A 21,933-nucleotide genomic window follows, 5' to 3' on the forward strand; every position below is an offset into this window, starting at 1 on the left:
GCTCGGGAATAATTTTTATTAATTATACGTTCATTAATTTTATTCTATTTCTTAAAACACTAGTTAATAAATTTTTCTCAGTATTTTGATTTCAATTTGTCATCTAATTCCATTTAAATTATATTTTTATTTCTCCTTTTAATCTAAAGTGCTTACTATCAAATTCCTTTCTTTTAAAGAACTATTTTATTCTATCACCTTGCAATAATTTTATGTGTTTGTTTCAGATTCTACTCGATTATTCTCATATACTTAACTCCCTACAGATTCTTTGCTATCACTTCCTTGAATTTACTTAGCGAAATTCATGTTTATGGATTTTATTTTGCTAGGATGCGATTTCACTTTACAGGAAATCATTTCTCAATTCAAAGAAATCCCAACATATATTCACATAATACTAATCATGTGCGCAATAGGCCGAAAATGGCATTTTACTCAACGCGTAATCACTTACTACACATGTTGGGTTCTTTTCTTTAACTACATCCCACCACAAAGCGGGATTCCAAAAATACTTTCAAGCTCATTATAATGTTCCTCTCCACGGTAATCTTTAGTAAAAGACGAAAGATTAACTCGAGTGATGAAGGGAAACCAGACATAACAAAAAAAGTTTGAAAAACATCTAAAATTTACTTCTGTCAGTACAAAAACTGGTAGATAGTGACTATAAATATTAGTTTTTGTTTGAGATTAATCATTCTTAGAACCATTTCTTCAAATAAACAGTCAAGAATTAATTAATCTCACTTATTAATCTTAAAAGTATTGCATTTTTTAGTTTGAATTTATTTATTTACGGATGTTACTAAAATCAGACGGGAATTTGTTATTTGTTTAATTTAAATTAATGCAGTTGCTGTTGGTGACAAATGACAATTTTATATTCGAAGCATAATCTCGTCTAGAACCTTAGCATAAGAATTTTTCATAAATTTCTTAACTTACTTTTACATAGTAAATTTCAATTAACATAGTAACTTACATTTTTTATAAGCTGACTGAAATCTGGTAAGGCCTGACATACTATTATTTAAACCATCGGATGTTTTTACAACTCTATATTAAGTATAATTAATAAATGGCGTATGTTATGCATCTTATTTACGGAATAAACGTTTTTAGAATAACTTTTTTTATATGACACTATCTTTTTTCCTATATGTTGGCAAATATCACCTAAACAGAATGATTAATTCGATAAAATTTCGTACCAATTTTTGTCACCAGTTTTGGAAGTTTTCGTACCAGTTTTTGGTACCTGACCACGCCTTAACGATATTTTTCAAATTCTATCATTCAGAGAAAAAGAAAAAAATCCAGTTCATTTTGCTCAATTCAATTCTTTTTTGCTTGCCTGTAAAGTTTCTATGTGCGAATCTTATGAAAATGCGAATGCATGTTCTACAAATTCTGTTATCAATAAAAAAAGTAGTGAAAAATTAGATCGCATCCTCTAATTGGATGCATAAAAGATACACCTTCCAGGGCTCTGAGTTGGAAACATTTTTAGTGATTGAAGGAAGCTCATTTTCTTCATCAAATGTACTTTTACCAGTTAATCAGGCCATCGCCTGCAGAGTGAAATAACTAGAACTGAGCCCAGAAAAATAGATTATTTTCAAGTCAAAAAGCAAATTGGAACTGTGCAGGGGGGACGGTACACCCATTTCTAATACAAGGCGGGAAATAAGTGCGGAGCATCTAGAGTTGAAACTACAGTTCCCAGGACTTAAAAGAGAAGGGAGAGAGCTTTTCCCCTTGAAACAGACAGTGGGGAATGATGACGTAGCAATGATGCCACTGAGCAAAGATGCAATTGACAACATAGAAATTAGCGTTTTAAATTTGAAGAACCAGCGTTTAAAATTAGCTGTGTGTGAAAGATAACTATAATTTGGAAGAGACAATGTTACTGCAGTATGCATTCTATATTGAACATTAAAAAATTTAATAGTACTTATTCCATTTTAAAATAATAGATAAAATCCGCTACTCTTAGCATAAAGTTTTTTTTTTTTTTAATTTGCAGGGATCTTTTTTTTTTTTCTTTTTTTCTTTAAATGCCTGTTTGTTTCTAATCATTTCTTTTATCTGCATGTTAACTAAGAGAACTGTACTACTGCTTCTAAGATAACTATAATAACAGCTATTTAAAATTAATCAATAAACAACCTTAAATTGGCACAGTTTTAAACATGTATGGTTATATATGGCAAAATTTCTGCTAATCTAAGTTTGAATTTCAGCGTAATTGTAAATTTTACATTCGCATATTTTTCTCACGATTCAATATATATATTCTTTATATTAATAAATTAATTAATAACAAATTTATATTAATATTATTAATTTTGTAACTTAGGCTTACATCAATATTTCATTTAAATAAATACATGTAAGGTTCTTATCTTAATTTAGACAAAACAACTTTACTCACAGTACCTAAAAAAATTATTTAATTTTTCAGAAGTGGGAGTTAAGGGGACAGGTCTTCTTATGCCATTATTACTTTAATGTTATACTTTATATATATATATATTGTCTGGAATGCTAAGCTAGCACAAAATCGAATCAATAATAACAGAGAATACAATAAAAATAACTGTAACAATAACTTAACAGAATTAGTTCTCATCTGAAATATGCTTTACGCTATTAACTTCTAAAATGTCATTTAGAAATACAAATCAAAACATATTATATATACTTACTTGTACAGTCGCAATGCAACTACAAGTTGTTGAAACATTATTTATTGGCTGTCACATTCGAAGCAATCCATTTTTTTACCTTTTGTGTTGCTTTGCTTTGGGAAAAAACATATGCATTTCTATTTAAGAAACATATTCTAATAAACGTTCGCACTCTGCAAAATAAACGAATTGCTTCTCTGTTAACTTCAGGATAATGTTTCTCCAGTTTATTAATTAAAGAGCCAATTACATGCTTCCATTTATACTAAGTTGTACCATGAACTGCACAAAATATGTTTTCGAACTCATAAACTGTATTCATCCTTGAATGAGAAGGTGTAGTCGAACTTCCTAAGGACAATAATTTAATCAATTCTGAATTAAATATTGGTTCAGGAGCACTATTTTTAGATATTGTTCCCAATGATGGGTCTTTATCTCGCACACGATAGGCAATATAACCTGCAACATATATTAATGCTTCTTTTTCGGGGGTCGAAAATTGTCTGTCGGAATTCAATTCTAATTCCCAAGCCATAGATGGTTCCTCTATGAAATCCAAATCCAAATCATCAATAGCATTTAATGGAAAAGCATCTTTCTCCTCAGTATTGAAAGCCCTTTCAAGTATTTCTGATGTTAAATATGAATCAATATTTCTGCTTTCTTTAGCCATGGATACTTTTGAAGACAAATTTGGCAGCTTATTAGCGAGTATTAATGGCTTTAAGCGGCGTATAACTTCACTAGGTGATGGATGGTCATTAAACCTACCAAGCCTACGAATCTGAATAAAGAGACTTTCAAGTGAACCCTGAGTTAAGCTAGAGTTTAAATACATTTAGCGTCATACGATGATTTCAAATCCTGGTGTAGGCCAAAAAGAGAATTTATTGAAATTATTATTCCTTTTTGGAAAGGCAGTAAGTTGGCTTTTCCCTCAACTCTTAATCAACCAATGAATTTCTTCAGTAATTCCAAAACTTGAATTTTTTTTTCATGATGTTCATTTAATCCAAATGCTGCTTTAAGTATTATCTGAAGGAGGGTATGGTTTGGCACTATTCATAATATCGAAAAATTTGTCGATTAACTCAAAAAAGTCGGATGCTTTTTATTTCCTGTGAGTGGAGTACACCTTTTGCGGTAGTTCTTGAAAATAATGTTTTCGCTGGAGCGACCTTTTGTCTCTCGTTTCCCTTGACCATTAAATAATTTGGTTTTAGCTTATGACGCAATTTAATTTTTCCTGAATCTTTATTTAAAACCTCTTTAATAATATCACCATTTTAAAACAGTTCCATTTTCTAAAATAAGTCCTTTATCTAAAAAGTGGTTTCTCAGTAAATTGCGGCGGGTGCGCTAAATCTGCAAAAACCCATATTTTTTTCGTTTGCAATACTGGATTTGGAAACTGAGAACTATTAATCGAAATCTGTAACTCTTTCCGCAAATTACTAGATCCTCCTTAATCAGACACGGTTGCTTTCACTTCTACTCCAGATTATTGAATATGTCTTATGAGTGAAAAAAGAAATTCTTTCTTCATTGGAGTGTTAAAATCAAACAATATTGGTTGTTTCCACCGCGAAATGAGACCTCTGATTAAAACAAACTGCACTTTTTGAAAAGGACCGAGAATTTGGTCCAGTTTAGAGTCATAGCACAGTTTAGAATCTACGTGCTATTCGTCGAAACTGAGAACGCAAATTTTTTCTACAGAATTCAAATATTCGCATCTTTCCTTCATTACAGCAAGAACATCACTCTGAATTCCTGAACTACATGAAAATTTAGCGCACATTTAATGTGCTAGTGCTAGATAAAGGAATTCCCATTTTTTCTTTCCAAAAATCGTAGCTTTTAGATGACAGAGCTCTTATGACAATGCAACGTGAAATATCTTCACTAGTCCACATGATCTTTTCCTTCTTCTCTAGCAATGCGTTAATCTCCGTCTTTGTAAAAATATGCTTTAGACATTTTTCCAAATTCTGTGATCTTTTCTGTTTTTTTTTTTTTTTTTTTTTTTTTTTTTTTTTTTTTTTTCCCCTAAATTTTGCTGTTCGGGATTTTAATTTCTGAATTTCCGATACAAATTTCTTTCTAGATGTCGTCCACCTTCTTTGTCGCTGAGCAAACGTTCTAAATTTTTTCTTTTCTCTATTTTTCAATATTTTATTAGAATTTTCTAAGGATATTATTTTGTTCTTCAAATTATGAATACATTCTTGTTTATCTTTACACTTAGGGCATTCAGGGATATTGTCACATAGGGCATTGTCTTTTGTAAGTTTTATTTCAAAATCATTCACATTTGATTTATTATCATCGGCTTCAATTTTGTTCTCGGCCTCAAAATAAATTTTCTTTAGGCTAAATTCATGTAGTCTTTCAAAAGCACTCTGCATTAGTTTTCTTTTCAAATGTCTCCGATTTCTTGGTGTTATTTCGTTCACTGCACACGATAAATTTACTTCTGGCGCAGTATTGCATTTCAACAGGTTTTTTTTTTCTTTTCTTTTTTCTTTTTTTTTTTTTTTCTTTTTTTTTTTTTTTGGCAATACAATCAAGCGATTTCTCAAGTCATCTTCATAATCACTGCACAGAAAATGTTCCCTGCAAATTCTTGCGTTTTTCACATTAATAGAATCCTGCCTTCGACATTTATGTATCCATTCTTTCGACAAAAGCAAACTGTCCTTTGGGAAAGCATGAAAAACAATATCTCTTCCTCTCCTATTTCTATAAGTGTTACGGCACGTTGCTAGAGCACAAGAAGCCATATTACATAAAGAATACTTTAAACATAGAATTTAAAAGGAAAACTGACTAAAACTATAGTACACAAATTATTAAATACTTGCATTATTAGAAAATAAATAGGTATGATTAAAATTAATTTGGGATATGCGACCTCCAGAAAATCGTCTCGCAACTGAATGAAACTACAGTTTTAAACGCGCGAAATCAGAGCAGGTGCAACAGAGACACGTCAGATTACTTCCAGTTCACCCCCTCCATGAGTCTCGCGTCGACGAGGAGTCGGAAAAAGGAATGAGCTAGCCCTTCTATTTATCCCTGTATCATGGCAATGAGAAGGAGTCCATTATGTTTTTAAGTGTAAAAATATAATGTATTTATTTAACTTTATCATTTGTGAATGGCACTTAAAAAATTACTATGAAAAATAACATTAAATTTTACAAATGAAATGTTTCTCGGTATTAATAAACAACAGACACAGGAAACTAAGTGAGTTTACCTGAATTTATCTATTTATATATCAAAATTGGCAACATGTACTAGCTTCCCTTTATAGGTATTGTAAAGCACCTAGGCAAGCACTTTAAACTCAGTGTCATTGTCTAAAGAAGCTCGCACATGCGCATTACTTTTTCTAAGCCACGCCTATTAAGGCTATGTTTTCCACCATTTTTGGTTTCCAGTTGGCAGCAAGAACATCTCCATGTGTCTTATCTCCTTAGCCAGCTAAAAGGATGGACAAATGCCAGCTAAAAGGATATCCAGTCTCTGCAGATTATACAAAATAAGATTCTCGGGATTATCACTGGAGCCCCGAACTTTGTACGAAATAAAAGTCTTCACGATTACCTGAAATTTGAGCTCCTCTCCTGGTTTCTGCACAGACTAAATTCAAAATTTTATTACTAGGCCATCAGAAATACGTCAGCCTGCCTTTCGGACATCTTTGCCTATAAAATACTGGATGAGGACATTAATATCAGGCCCTACGCAGCATTTCTTCAAAAGTCAGAAAATGCAGAGCCAAGACATCAGCAGCAGATTGTCCTTTTTAAGACCATGCCTTAACGATTTCTTTCAAAATAATTCTATCATTTAGAGAAAAAATAATTTCCAGTTCATTCTGTTCAATTCAATTCTTTTCTGCCTACCTATAAAGTTCTGCATAAGATTTTTTATTTATTGTTAATTTAATTTATTAGCTCGAAGCGGCATTTTGTTCTGTTTCACTATAAAAGTCGTGTTTTCTTGCAAATTGTTGTTACCAAATATTATCGCCCTGTGTTATATTTAAAGAAATTAAATATAGAAGAATCTGCATGAATACATGCATGTTTCTCGCACTGTGACAAAAACGACGGTATCTAGAGCCATCAAATTTTGAATGATGTAATCTTCCACCCCAACATGGGCCTCTGGACGGTCGAATTTCGAATTTGTTTTAATCTATTTCATATTTTTTAAAACTTTGACGAATTTTTGATTAACAAACACAACGTGTTCAGAGCGAGCGCTGTACGGAAAATAACAGCTTTATCTCCAGTGCGGAAATTCTAAAAATATGCTGTTTTCAAATGTATGTGGTTTACGGGCGAAGAACATGATATTCAATAAATATAGGTAACGCACAAAACGTTAAAGAAACAGTTCCTTTTGTGCGTAATATAAAATCTAAGTGCTTCTAGATTCTTCTAGATTTGATCTTTTTTTTTTCCCCCTTCATTACACTCAGAAAATTTTATGCTCCGAATTTTATAAATTACTAAAATAAATAATGCACTTTAATGTTAATACTTTAATGATGATATATTCAAATAAATGATCGTTTTCCAATGTTATTATAGTTTTGAAAATCACTTCCTGAAAATGTTCATTAAATTTTTTAAAAAAATTATCCGATCTTGTTTAATTTTACGTTATTTATTTCAAAGCATCACGTACTATCAACCTTATTAAATTTTACTTAATTTTTACGCAATATTAGGTTCATAAATTTTGTGCTTAGAGTTTTTACCGTTTTACCAAGAATTATGCGTGAAAAAAATGCGCGAAATGCAGTAAAAAGTGCTTTAACTGTGACTTTCATAATCTCATCACTATACAACGTACTACATTTAATAATTAAAAACAGTTATGTGATAACAAACGTTATAGGTTTCAGTGTTAAAGTAAACCAGATCGTCCCTACTCTTTCTTGCGGACATGTCGGTGACGCACGCCCCGCCCACTGGTTTAGTTTAGCTGTTATAAGAACATGCCAAAGTATCTCTTTAGCCTAGACGGTTCCCGAAGAGTGCGCCGCGAAGGCCAGGTGTGGCCCTTCCTTACTTCACTTGCGCTGAATGCTCGGGAATAATTTTTATTAATTATACGTTCATTAATTTTATTCTATTTCTTAAAACACTAGTTAATAAATTTTTCTCAGTATTTTGATTTCAATTTGTCATCTAATTCCATTTAAATTATATTTTTATTTCTCCTTTTAATCTAAAGTGCTTACTATCAAATTCCTTTCTTTTAAAGAACTATTTTATTCTATCACCTTGCAATAATTTTATGTGTTTGTTTCAGATTCTACTCGATTATTCTCATATACTTAACTCCCTACAGATTCTTTGCTATCACTTCCTTGAATTTACTTAGCGAAATTCATGTTTATGGATTTTATTTTGCTAGGATGCGATTTCACTTTACAGGAAATCATTTCTCAATTCAAAGAAATCCCAACATATATTCACATAATACTAATCATGTGCGCAATAGGCCGAAAATGGCATTTTACTCAACGCGTAATCACTTACTACACATGTTGGGTTCTTTTCTTTAACTACATCCCACCACAAAGCGGGATTCCAAAAATACTTTCAAGCTCATTATAATGTTCCTCTCCACGGTAATCTTTAGTAAAAGACGAAAGATTAACTCGAGTGATGAAGGGAAACCAGACATAACAAAAAAAGTTTGAAAAACATCTAAAATTTACTTCTGTCAGTACAAAAACTGGTAGATAGTGACTATAAATATTAGTTTTTGTTTGAGATTAATCATTCTTAAAACCATTTCTTCAAATAAACAGTCAAGAATTAATTAATCTCACTTATTAATCTTAAAAGTATTGCATTTTTTAGTTTGAATTTATTTATTTACGGATGTTACTAAAATCAGACGGGAATTTGTTATTTGTTTAATTTAAATTAATGCAGTTGCTGTTGGTGACAAATGACAATTTTATATTCGAAGCATAATCTCGTCTAGAACCTTAGCATAAGAATTTTTCATAAATTTCTTAACTTACTTTTACATAGTAAATTTCAATTAACATAGTAACTTACATTTTTTATAAGCTGACTGAAATCTGGTAAGGCCTGACATACTATTATTTAAACCATCGGATGTTTTTACAACTCTATATTAAGTATAATTAATAAATGGCGTATGTTATGCATCTTATTTACGGAATAAACGTTTTTAGAATAACTTTTTTTATATGACACTATCTTTTTTCCTATATGTTGGCAAATATCACCTAAACAGAATGATTAATTCGATAAAATTTCGTACCAATTTTTGTCACCAGTTTTGGAAGTTTTCGTACCAGTTTTTGGTACCTGACCACGCCTTAACGATATTTTTCAAATTCTATCATTCAGAGAAAAAGAAAAAAATCCAGTTCATTTTGCTCAATTCAATTCTTTTTTGCTTGCCTGTAAAGTTTCTATGTGCGAATCTTATGAAAATGCGAATGCATGTTCTACAAATTCTGTTATCAATAAAAAAAGTAGTGAAAAATTAGATCGCATCCTCTAATTGGATGCATAAAAGATACACCTTCCAGGGCTCTGAGTTGGAAACATTTTTAGTGATTGAAGGAAGCTCATTTTCTTCATCAAATGTACTTTTACCAGTTAATCAGGCCATCGCCTGCAGAGTGAAATAACTAGAACTGAGCCCAGAAAAATAGATTATTTTCAAGTCAAAAAGCAAATTGGAACTGTGCAGGGGGGACGGTACACCCATTTCTAATACAAGGCGGGAAATAAGTGCGGAGCATCTAGAGTTGAAACTACAGTTCCCAGGACTTAAAAGAGAAGGGAGAGAGCTTTTCCCCTTGAAACAGACAGTGGGGAATGATGACGTAGCAATGATGCCACTGAGCAAAGATGCAATTGACAACATAGAAATTAGCGTTTTAAATTTGAAGAACCAGCGTTTAAAATTAGCTGTGTGTGAAAGATAACTATAATTTGGAAGAGACAATGTTACTGCAGTATGCATTCTATATTGAACATTAAAAAATTTAATAGTACTTATTCCATTTTAAAATAATAGATAAAATCCGCTACTCTTAGCATAAAGTTTTTTTTTTTTTTAATTTGCAGGGATCTTTTTTTTTTTCTTTTTTTCTTTAAATGCCTGTTTGTTTCTAATCATTTCTTTTATCTGCATGTTAACTAAGAGAACTGTACTACTGCTTCTAAGATAACTATAATAACAGCTATTTAAAATTAATCAATAAACAACCTTAAATTGGCACAGTTTTAAACATGTATGGTTATATATGGCAAAATTTCTGCTAATCTAAGTTTGAATTTCAGCGTAATTGTAAATTTTACATTCGCATATTTTTCTCACGATTCAATATATATATTCTTTATATTAATAAATTAATTAATAACAAATTTATATTAATATTATTAATTTTGTAACTTAGGCTTACATCAATATTTCATTTAAATAAATACATGTAAGGTTCTTATCTTAATTTAGACAAAACAACTTTACTCACAGTACCTAAAAAAATTATTTAATTTTTCAGAAGTGGGAGTTAAGGGGACAGGTCTTCTTATGCCATTATTACTTTAATGTTATACTTTATATATATATATATTGTCTGGAATGCTAAGCTAGCACAAAATCGAATCAATAATAACAGAGAATACAATAAAAATAACTGTAACAATAACTTAACAGAATTAGTTCTCATCTGAAATATGCTTTACGCTATTAACTTCTAAAATGTCATTTAGAAATACAAATCAAAACATATTATATATACTTACTTGTACAGTCGCAATGCAACTACAAGTTGTTGAAACATTATTTATTGGCTGTCACATTCGAAGCAATCCATTTTTTTACCTTTTGTGTTGCTTTGCTTTGGGAAAAAACATATGCATTTCTATTTAAGAAACATATTCTAATAAACGTTCGCACTCTGCAAAATAAACGAATTGCTTCTCTGTTAACTTCAGGATAATGTTTCTCCAGTTTATTAATTAAAGAGCCAATTACATGCTTCCATTTATACTAAGTTGTACCATGAACTGCACAAAATATGTTTTCGAACTCATAAACTGTATTCATCCTTGAATGAGAAGGTGTAGTCGAACTTCCTAAGGACAATAATTTAATCAATTCTGAATTAAATATTGGTTCAGGAGCACTATTTTTAGATATTGTTCCCAATGATGGGTCTTTATCTCGCACACGATAGGCAATATAACCTGCAACATATATTAATGCTTCTTTTTCGGGGGTCGAAAATTGTCTGTCGGAATTCAATTCTAATTCCCAAGCCATAGATGGTTCCTCTATGAAATCCAAATCCAAATCATCAATAGCATTTAATGGAAAAGCATCTTTCTCCTCAGTATTGAAAGCCCTTTCAAGTATTTCTGATGTTAAATATGAATCAATATTTCTGCTTTCTTTAGCCATGGATACTTTTGAAGACAAATTTGGCAGCTTATTAGCGAGTATTAATGGCTTTAAGCGGCGTATAACTTCACTAGGTGATGGATGGTCATTAAACCTACCAAGCCTACGAATCTGAATAAAGAGACTTTCAAGTGAACCCTGAGTTAAGCTAGAGTTTAAATACATTTAGCGTCATACGATGATTTCAAATCCTGGTGTAGGCCAAAAAGAGAATTTATTGAAATTATTATTCCTTTTTGGAAAGGCAGTAAGTTGGCTTTTCCCTGAACTCTTAATCAACCAATGAATTTCTTCAGTAATTCCAAAACTTGAATTTTTTTTTCATGATGTTCATTTAATCCAAATGCTGCTTTAAGTATTATCTGAAGGAGGGTATGGTTTGGCACTATTCATAATATCGAAAAATTTGTCGATTAACTCAAAAAAGTCGGATGCTTTTTATTTCCTGTGAGTGGAGTACACCTTTTGCGGTAGTTCTTGAAAATAATGTTTTCGCTGGAGCGACCTTTTGTCTCTCGTTTCCCTTGACCATTAAATAATTTGGTTTTAGCTTATGACGCAATTTAATTTTTCCTGAATCTTTATTTAAAACCTCTTTAATAATATCACCATTTTAAAACAGTTCCATTTTCTAAAATAAGTCCTTTATCTAAAAAGTGGTTTCTCAGTAAATTGCGGCGGGTGCGCTAAATCTGCAAAAACCCATATTTTTTTCGTTTGCAATACTGGATTTGGAAACTGAGAACTATTAATCGAAATCTGTAACTCTTTCCGCAAATTACTAGATCCTCCTTAATCAGACACGGTTGCTTTCACTTCTACTCCAGATTATTGAATATGTCTTATGAGTGAAAAAAGAAATTCTTTCTTCATTGGAGTGTTAAAATCAAACAATATTGGTTGTTTCCACCGCGAAATGAGACCTCTGATTAAAACAAACTGCACTTTTTGAAAAGGACCGAGAATTTGGTCCAGTTTAGAGTCATAGCACAGTTTAGAATCTACGTGCTATTCGTCGAAACTGAGAACGCAAATTTTTTCTACAGAATTCAAATATTCGCATCTTTCCTTCATTACAGCAAGAACATCACTCTGAATTCCTGAACTACATGAAAATTTAGCGCACATTTAATGTGCTAGTGCTAGATAAAGGAATTCCCATTTTTTCTTTCCAAAAATCGTAGCTTTTAGATGACAGAGCTCTTATGACAATGCAACGTGAAATATCTTCACTAGTCCACATGATCTTTTCCTTCTTCTCTAGCAATGCGTTAATCTCCGTCTTTGTAAAAATATGCTTTAGACATTTTTCCAAATTCTGTGATCTTTTCTGTTTTTTTTTTTTTTTTTTTTTTTTTTTTTCCCCTAAATTTTGCTGTTCGGGATTTTAATTTCTGAATTTCCGATACAAATTTCTTTCTAGATGTCGTCCACCTTCTTTGTCGCTGAGCAAACGTTCTAAATTTTTTCTTTTCTCTATTTTTCAATATTTTATTAGAATTTTCTAAGGATATTATTTTGTTCTTCAAATTATGAATACATTCTTGTTTATCTTTACACTTAGGGCATTCAGGGATATTGTCACATAGGGCATTGTCTTTTGTAAGTTTTATTTCAAAATCATTCACATTTGATTTATTATCATCGGCTTCAATTTTGTTCTCGGCCTCAAAATAAATTTTCTTTAGGCTAAATTCATGTAGTCTTTCAAAAGCACTCTGCATTAGTTTTCTTTTCAAATGTCTCCGATTTCTTGGTGTTATTTCGTTCACTGCACACGATAAATTTACTTCTGGCGCAGTATTGCATTTCAACAGGTTTTTTTTTTCTTTTCTTTTTTTCTTTTTTTTTTTTTTTTTTTTTTTTTTTGGCAATACAATCAAGCGATTTCTCAAGTCATCTTCATAATCACTGCACAGAAAATGTTCCCTGCAAATTCTTGCGTTTTTCACATTAATAGAATCCTGCCTTCGACATTTATGTATCCATTCTTTCGACAAAAGCAAACTGTCCTTTGGGAAAGCATGAAAAACAATATCTCTTCCTCTCCTATTTCTATAAGTGTTACGGCACGTTGCTAGAGCACAAGAAGCCATATTACATAAAGAATACTTTAAACATAGAATTTAAAAGGAAAACTGACTAAAACTATAGTACACAAATTATTAAATACTTGCATTATTAGAAAATAAATAGGTATGATTAAAATTAATTTGGGATATGCGACCTCCAGAAAATCGTCTCGCAACTGAATGAAACTACAGTTTTAAACGCGCGAAATCAGAGCAGGTGCAACAGAGACACGTCAGATTACTTCCAGTTCACCCCCTCCATGAGTCTCGCGTCGACGAGGAGTCGGAAAAAGGAATGAGCTAGCCCTTCTATTTATCCCTGTATCATGGCAATGAGAAGGAGTCCATTATGTTTTTAAGTGTAAAAATATAATGTATTTATTTAACTTTATCATTTGTGAATGGCACTTAAAAAATTACTATGAAAAATAACATTAAATTTTACAAATGAAATGTTTCTCGGTATTAATAAACAACAGACACAGGAAACTAAGTGAGTTTACCTGAATTTATCTATTTATATATCAAAATTGGCAACATGTACTAGCTTCCCTTTATAGGTATTGTAAAGCACCTAGGCAAGCACTTTAAACTCAGTGTCATTGTCTAAAGAAGCTCGCACATGCGCATTACTTTTTCTAAGCCACGCCTATTAAGGCTATGTTTTCCACCATTTTTGGTTTCCAGTTGGCAGCAAGAACATCTCCATGTGTCTTATCTCCTTAGCCAGCTAAAAGGATGGACAAATGCCAGCTAAAAGGATATCCAGTCTCTGCAGATTATACAAAATAAGATTCTCGGGATTATCACTGGAGCCCCGAACTTTGTACGAAATAAAAGTCTTCACGATTACCTGAAATTTGAGCTCCTCTCCTGGTTTCTGCACAGACTAAATTCAAAATTTTATTACTAGGCCATCAGAAATACGTCAGCCTGCCTTTCGGACATCTTTGCCTATAAAATACTGGATGAGGACATTAATATCAGGCCCTACGCAGCATTTCTTCAAAAGTCAGAAAATGCAGAGCCAAGACATCAGCAGCAGATTGTCCTTTTTAAGACCATGCCTTAACGATTTCTTTCAAAATAATTCTATCATTTAGAGAAAAAATAATTTCCAGTTCATTCTGTTCAATTCAATTCTTTTCTGCCTACCTATAAAGTTCTGCATAAGATTTTTTATTTATTGTTAATTTAATTTATTAGCTCGAAGCGGCATTTTGTTCTGTTTCACTATAAAAGTCGTGTTTTCTTGCAAATTGTTGTTACCAAATATTATCGCCCTGTGTTATATTTAAAGAAATTAAATATAGAAGAATCTGCATGAATACATGCATGTTTCTCGCACTGTGACAAAAACGACGGTATCTAGAGCCATCAAATTTTGAATGATGTAATCTTCCACCCCAACATGGGCCTCTGGACGGTCGAATTTCGAATTTGTTTTAATCTATTTCATATTTTTTAAAACTTTGACGAATTTTTGATTAACAAACACAACGTGTTCAGAGCGAGCGCTGTACGGAAAATAACAGCTTTATCTCCAGTGCGGAAATTCTAAAAATATGCTGTTTTCAAATGTATGTGGTTTACGGGCGAAGAACATGATATTCAATAAATATAGGTAACGCACAAAACGTTAAAGAAACAGTTCCTTTTGTGCGTAATATAAAATCTAAGTGCTTCTAGATTCTTCTAGATTTGATCTTTTTTTTTTCCCCCTTCATTACACTCAGAAAATTTTATGCTCCGAATTTTATAAATTACTAAAATAAATAATGCACTTTAATGTTAATACTTTAATGATGATATATTCAAATAAATGATCGTTTTCCAATGTTATTATAGTTTTGAAAATCACTTCCTGAAAATGTTCATTAAATTTTTTAAAAAAATTATCCGATCTTGTTTAATTTTACGTTATTTATTTCAAAGCATCACGTACTATCAACCTTATTAAATTTTACTTAATTTTTACGCAATATTAGGTTCATAAATTTTGTGCTTAGAGTTTTTACCGTTTTACCAAGAATTATGCGTGAAAAAAATGCGCGAAATGCAGTAAAAAGTGCTTTAACTGTGACTTTCATAATCTCATCACTATACAACGTACTACATTTAATAATTAAAAACAGTTATGTGATAACAAACGTTATAGGTTTCAGTGTTAAAGTAAACCAGATCGTCCCTACTCTTTCTTGCGGACATGTCGGTGACGCACGCCCCGCCCACTGGTTTAGTTTAGCTGTTATAAGAACATGCCAAAGTATCTCTTTAGCCTAGACGGTTCCCGAAGAGTGCGCCGCGAAGGCCAGGTGTGGCCCTTCCTTACTTCACTTGCGCTGAATGCTCGGGAATAATTTTTATTAATTATACGTTCATTAATTTTATTCTATTTCTTAAAACACTAGTTAATAAATTTTTCTCAGTATTTTGATTTCAATTTGTCATCTAATTCCATTTAAATTATATTTTTATTTCTCCTTTTAATCTAAAGTGCTTACTATCAAATTCCTTTCTTTTAAAGAACTATTTTATTCTATCACCTTGCAATAATTTTATGTGTTTGTTTCAGATTCTACTCGATTATTCTCATATACTTAACTCCCTACAGATTCTTTGCTATCACTTCCTTGAATTTACTTAGCGAAATTCATGTTTATGGATTTTATTTTGCTAGGATGCGATTTCACTTTACAGGAAATCATTTCTCAATTCAAAGAAATCCCAACATATATTCACATAATACTAATCATGTGCGCAATAGGCCGAAAATGGCATTTTACTCAACGCGTAATCACTTACTACACATGTTGGGTTCTTTTCTTTAACTACATCCCACCACAAAGCGGGATTCCAAAAATACTTTCAAGCTCATTATAATGTTCCTCTCCACGGTAATCTTTAGTAAAAGACGAAAGATTAACTCGAGTGATGAAGGGAAACCAGACATAACAAAAAAAGTTTGAAAAACATCTAAAATTTACTTCTGTCAGTACAAAAACTGGTAGATAGTGACTATAAATATTAGTTTTTGTTTGAGATTAATCATTCTTAGAACCATTTCTTCAAATAAACAGTCAAGAATTAATTAATCTCACTTATTAATCTTAAAAGTATTGCATTTTTTAGTTTGAATTTATTTATTTACGGATGTTACTAAAATCAGACGGGAATTTGTTATTTGTTTAATTTAAATTAATGCAGTTGCTGTTGGTGACAAATGACAATTTTATATTCGAAGCATAATCTCGTCTAGAACCTTAGCATAAGAATTTTTCATAAATTTCTTAACTTACTTTTACATAGTAAATTTCAATTAACATAGTAACTTACATTTTTTATAAGCTGACTGAAATCTGGTAAGGCCTGACATACTATTATTTAAACCATCGGATGTTTTTACAACTCTATATTAAGTATAATTAATAAATGGCGTATGTTATGCATCTTATTTACGGAATAAACGTTTTTAGAATAACTTTTTTTATATGACACTATCTTTTTTCCTATATGTTGGCAAATATCACCTAAACAGAATGATTAATTCGATAAAATTTCGTACCAATTTTTGTCACCAGTTTTGGAAGTTTTCGTACCAGTTTTTGGTACCTGACCACGCCTTAACGATATTTTTCAAATTCTATCATTCAGAGAAAAAGAAAAAAATCCAGTTCATTTTGCTCAATTCAATTCTTTTTTGCTTGCCTGTAAAGTTTCTATGTGCGAATCTTATGAAAATGCGAATGCATGTTCTACAAATTCTGTTATCAATAAAAAAAGTAGTGAAAAATTAGATCGCATCCTCTAATTGGATGCATAAAAGATACACCTTCCAGGGCTCTGAGTTGGAAACATTTTTAGTGATTGAAGGAAGCTCATTTTCTTCATCAAATGTACTTTTACCAGTTAATCAGGCCATCGCCTGCAGAGTGAAATAACTAGAACTGAGCCCAGAAAAATAGATTATTTTCAAGTCAAAAAGCAAATTGGAACTGTGCAGGGGGGACGGTACACCCATTTCTAATACAAGGCGGGAAATAAGTGCGGAGCATCTAGAGTTGAAACTACAGTTCCCAGGACTTAAAAGAGAAGGGAGAGAGCTTTTCCCCTTGAAACAGACAGTGGGGAATGATGACGTAGCAATGATGCCACTGAGCAAAGATGCAATTGACAACATAGAAATTAGCGTTTTAAATTTGAAGAACCAGCGTTTAAAATTAGCTGTGTGTGAAAGATAACTATAATTTGGAAGAGACAATGTTACTGCAGTATGCATTCTATATTGAACATTAAAAAATTTAATAGTACTTATTCCATTTTAAAATAATAGATAAAATCCGCTACTCTTAGCATAAAGTTTTTTTTTTTTTTTAATTTGCAGGGATCTTTTTTTTTTTTCTTTTTTTCTTTAAATGCCTGTTTGTTTCTAATCATTTCTTTTATCTGCATGTTAACTAAGAGAACTGTACTACTGCTTCTAAGATAACTATAATAACAGCTATTTAAAATTAATCAATAAACAACCTTAAATTGGCACAGTTTTAAACATGTATGGTTATATATGGCAAAATTTCTGCTAATCTAAGTTTGAATTTCAGCGTAATTGTAAATTTTACATTCGCATATTTTTCTCACGATTCAATATATATATTCTTTATATTAATAAATTAATTAATAACAAATTTATATTAATATTATTAATTTTGTAACTTAGGCTTACATCAATATTTCATTTAAATAAATACATGTAAGGTTCTTATCTTAATTTAGACAAAACAACTTTACTCACAGTACCTAAAAAAATTATTTAATTTTTCAGAAGTGGGAGTTAAGGGGACAGGTCTTCTTATGCCATTATTACTTTAATGTTATACTTTATATATATATATATTGTCTGGAATGCTAAGCTAGCACAAAATCGAATCAATAATAACAGAGAATACAATAAAAATAACTGTAACAATAACTTAACAGAATTAGTTCTCATCTGAAATATGCTTTACGCTATTAACTTCTAAAATGTCATTTAGAAATACAAATCAAAACATATTATATATACTTACTTGTACAGTCGCAATGCAACTATAAGTTGTTGAAACATTATTTATTGGCTGTCACATTCGAAGCAATCCATTTTTTTACCTTTTGTGTTGCTTTGCTTTGGGAAAAAACATATGCATTTCTATTTAAGAAACATATTCTAATAAACGTTCGCACTCTGCAAAATAAACGAATTGCTTCTCTGTTAACTTCAGGATAATGTTTCTCCAGTTTATTAATTAAAGAGCCAATTACATGCTTCCATTTATACTAAGTTGTACCATGAACTGCACAAAATATGTTTTCGAACTCATAAACTGTATTCATCCTTGAATGAGAAGGTGTAGTCGAACTTCCTAAGGACAATAATTTAATCAATTCTGAATTAAATATTGGTTCAGGAGCACTATTTTTAGATATTGTTCCCAATGATGGGTCTTTGTCTCGCACACGATAGGCAATATAACCTGCAACATATGTTAATGCTTCTTTTCGGGGGTCGAAAATTGTCTGTCGGAATTCAATTCTAATTCCCAAGCCATAGATGGTTCCTCTATGAAATCCAAATCCAAATCATCAATAGCATTTAATGAAAAAGCATCTTCCTCCTCAGTTTTGAAAGCCCTTTCAAGTATTTCTGATGTTAAATATGAATCAATATTTCTGCTTTCTTTAGCCATGGATACTTTTGAAGACAAATTTGGCAGCTTATTAGCGAGTATTAATGGCTTTAAGCGGCGTATAACTTCACTAGGTGATGGATGGTCATTAAACCTACCAAGCCTACGAATCTGAATAAAGAGACTTTCAAGTGAACCCTGAGTTAAGCTAGAGTTTAAATACATTTAGCGTCATACGATGATTTCAAATCCTGGTGTAGGCCAAAAAGAGAATTTATTGAAATTATTATTCCTTTTTGGAAAGGCAGTAAGTTGGCTTTTCCCTGAACTCTTAATCAACCAATGAATTTCTTCAGTAATTCCAAAACTTGAATTTTTTTTTCATGATGTTCATTTAATCCAAATGCTGCTTTAAGTATTATCTGAAGGAGGGTATGGTTTGGCACTATTCATAATATCGAAAAATTTGTCGATTAACTCAAAAAAGTCGGATGCTTTTTATTTCCTGTGAGTGGAGTACACCTTTTGCGGTAGTTCTTGAAAATAATGTTTTCGCTGGAGCGACCTTTTGTCTCTCGTTTCCCTTGACCATTAAATAATTTGGTTTTAGCTTATGACGCAATTTAATTTTTCCTGAATCTTTATTTAAAACCTCTTTAATAATATCACCATTTTAAAACAGTTCCATTTTCTAAAATAAGTCCTTTATCTAAAAAGTGGTTTCTCAGTAAATTGCGGCGGGTGCGCTAAATCTGCAAAAACCCATATTTTTTTCGTTTGCAATACTGGATTTGGAAACTGAGAACTATTAATCGAAATCTGTAACTCTTTCCGCAAATTACTAGATCCTCCTTAATCAGATACGGTTGCTTTCACTTCTACTCCAGATTATTGAATATGTCTTATGAGTGAAAAAAGAAATTCTTTCTTCATTGGAGTGTTAAAATCAAACAATATTGGTTGTTTCCACCGCGAAATGAGAGCTCTGATTAAAACAAACTGCACTTTTTGAAAAGGACCGAGAATTTGGTCCAGTTTAGAGTCATAGCACAGTTTAGAATCTACGTGCTATTCGTCGAAACTGAGAACGCAAATTTTTTCTACAGAATTCAAATATTCGCATCTTTCCTTCATTACAGCAAGAACATCACTCTGAATTCCTGAACTACATGAAAATTTAGCGCACATTTAATGTGCTAGTGCTAGATAAAGGAATTCCCATTTTTTCTTTCCAAAAATCGTAGCTTTTAGATGACAGAGCTCTTATGACAATGCAACGTGAAATATCTTCACTAGTCCACATGATCTTTTCCTTCTTCTCTAGCAATGCGTTAATCTCCGTCTTTGTAAAAATATGCTTTAGACATTTTTCCAAATTCTGTGATCTTTTCTGTTTTATTTTTTTTTTTCCCTAAATTTTGCTGTTCGGGATTTTAATTTCTGAATTTCCGATACAAATTTCTTTCTAGATGTCGTCCACCTTCTTTGTCGCTGAGCAAACGTTCTAAATTTTTTCTTTTCTCTATTTTTCAATATTTTATTACAATTTTCTAAGGATATTATTTTGTTCTTCAAATTATGAATACATTCTTGTTTATCTTTACACTTAGGGCATTCAGGGATATTGTCACATAGGGCATTGTCTTTTGTAAGTTTTATTTCAAAATCATTCACATTTGATTTATTATCATCGGCTTCAATTTTGTTCTCGGCCTCAAAATAAATTTTCTTTAGGCTAAATTCATGTAGTCTTTCAAAAGCACTCTGCATTAGTTTTCTTTTCAAATGTATCCGATTTCTTGGTGTTATTTCGTTCACTGCACACGATAAATTTACTTCTGGCGCAGTATTGCATTTCAACAGTTTTTTTTTTTTTTTTTTTTTTTTTTGCAATACAATCAAGCGATTTCTCACGTCATCTTCATAATCACTGCACAGAAAATGTTCCCTGCAAATTCTTGCGTTTTTCACATTAATAGAATCCTGCCTTCGACATTTATGTATCCATTCTTTCGACAAAAGCAAACTGTCCTTTGGGAAAGCATGAAAAACAATATCTCTTCCTCTCCTATTTCTATAAGTGTTACGGCACGTTGCTAGAGCACAAGAAGCCATATTACATGAAGAATACTTTAAACATAGAATTTAAAAGGAAAACGGACTAAAACTATAGTACACAAATTATTAAATACTTGCATTATTAGAAAATAAATAGGTATGATTAAAATTAATTTGGGATATGCGACCTCCAGAAAATCGTCTCGCAACTGAATGAAACTACAGTTTTAAACGCGCGAAATCAGAGCAGGTGCAACAGAGACACGTCAGATTACTTCCAGTTCACCCCCTCCATGAGTCTCGCGTCGACGAGGAGTCGGAAAAAGGAATGAGCTAGCCCTTCTATTTATCCCTGTATCATGGCAATGAGAAGGAGTCCATTATGTTTTTAAGTGTAAAAATATAATGTATTTATTTAACTTTATCATTTGTGAATGGCACTTAAAAAATTACTATGAAAAATAACATTAAATTTTACAAATGAAATGTTTCTCGGTATTAATAAACAACAGACACAGGAAACTAAGTGAGTTTACCTGAATTTATCTATTTATATATCAAAATTGGCAACATGTACTAGCTTCCCTTTATAGGTATTGTAAAGCACCTAGGCAAGCACTTTAAACTCAGTGTCATTGTCTAAAGAAGCTCGCACATGCGCATTACTTTTTCTAAGCCACGCCTATTAAGGCTATGTTTTCCACCATTTTTGGTTTCCAGTTGGCAGCAAGAACATCTCCATGTGTCTTATCTCCTTAGCCAGCTAAAAGGATGGACAAATGCCAGCTAAAAGGATATCCAGTCTCTGCAGATTATACAAAATAAGATTCTCGGGATTATCACTGGAGCCCCGAACTTTGTACGAAATAAAAGTCTTCACGATTACCTGAAATTTGAGCTCCTCTCCTGGTTTCTGCACAGACTAAATTCAAAATTTTATTACTAGGCCATCAGAAA

The 21,933-nt window shown here is 31.7% G+C and overlaps 3 non-coding genes across 3 annotated transcripts; all 3 read right to left on the minus strand.

The window, feature by feature from the left end:
- Nucleotides 1-487: 487 nt before the first annotated feature.
- LOC146994086 (U5 spliceosomal RNA) lies at nt 488-605 on the minus strand. Its single transcript, XR_015044202.1, has one exon. It is a non-coding gene; the product is annotated as a U5 spliceosomal RNA (small nuclear RNA).
- Nucleotides 606-8,296: 7,691 nt separating this feature from the next.
- Nucleotides 8,297-8,414, minus strand: LOC146994087 (U5 spliceosomal RNA). Its single transcript, XR_015044203.1, has one exon. It is a non-coding gene; the product is annotated as a U5 spliceosomal RNA (small nuclear RNA).
- A 7,676-nt stretch (nt 8,415-16,090) lies between these two features.
- LOC146994088 (U5 spliceosomal RNA) lies at nt 16,091-16,208 on the minus strand. The gene has a single exon (XR_015044204.1). It is a non-coding gene; the product is annotated as a U5 spliceosomal RNA (small nuclear RNA).
- Nucleotides 16,209-21,933: the final 5,725 nt, after the last annotated feature.

The sequence above is a fragment of the Stegodyphus dumicola genome, chromosome 11 (assembly GCF_044657685.1).
Source record: "Stegodyphus dumicola isolate Sdum_Otavi_A_Nest chromosome 11, ASM4465768v1".
NCBI classification, from domain to species: domain Eukaryota; kingdom Metazoa; phylum Arthropoda; class Arachnida; order Araneae; family Eresidae; genus Stegodyphus; species Stegodyphus dumicola.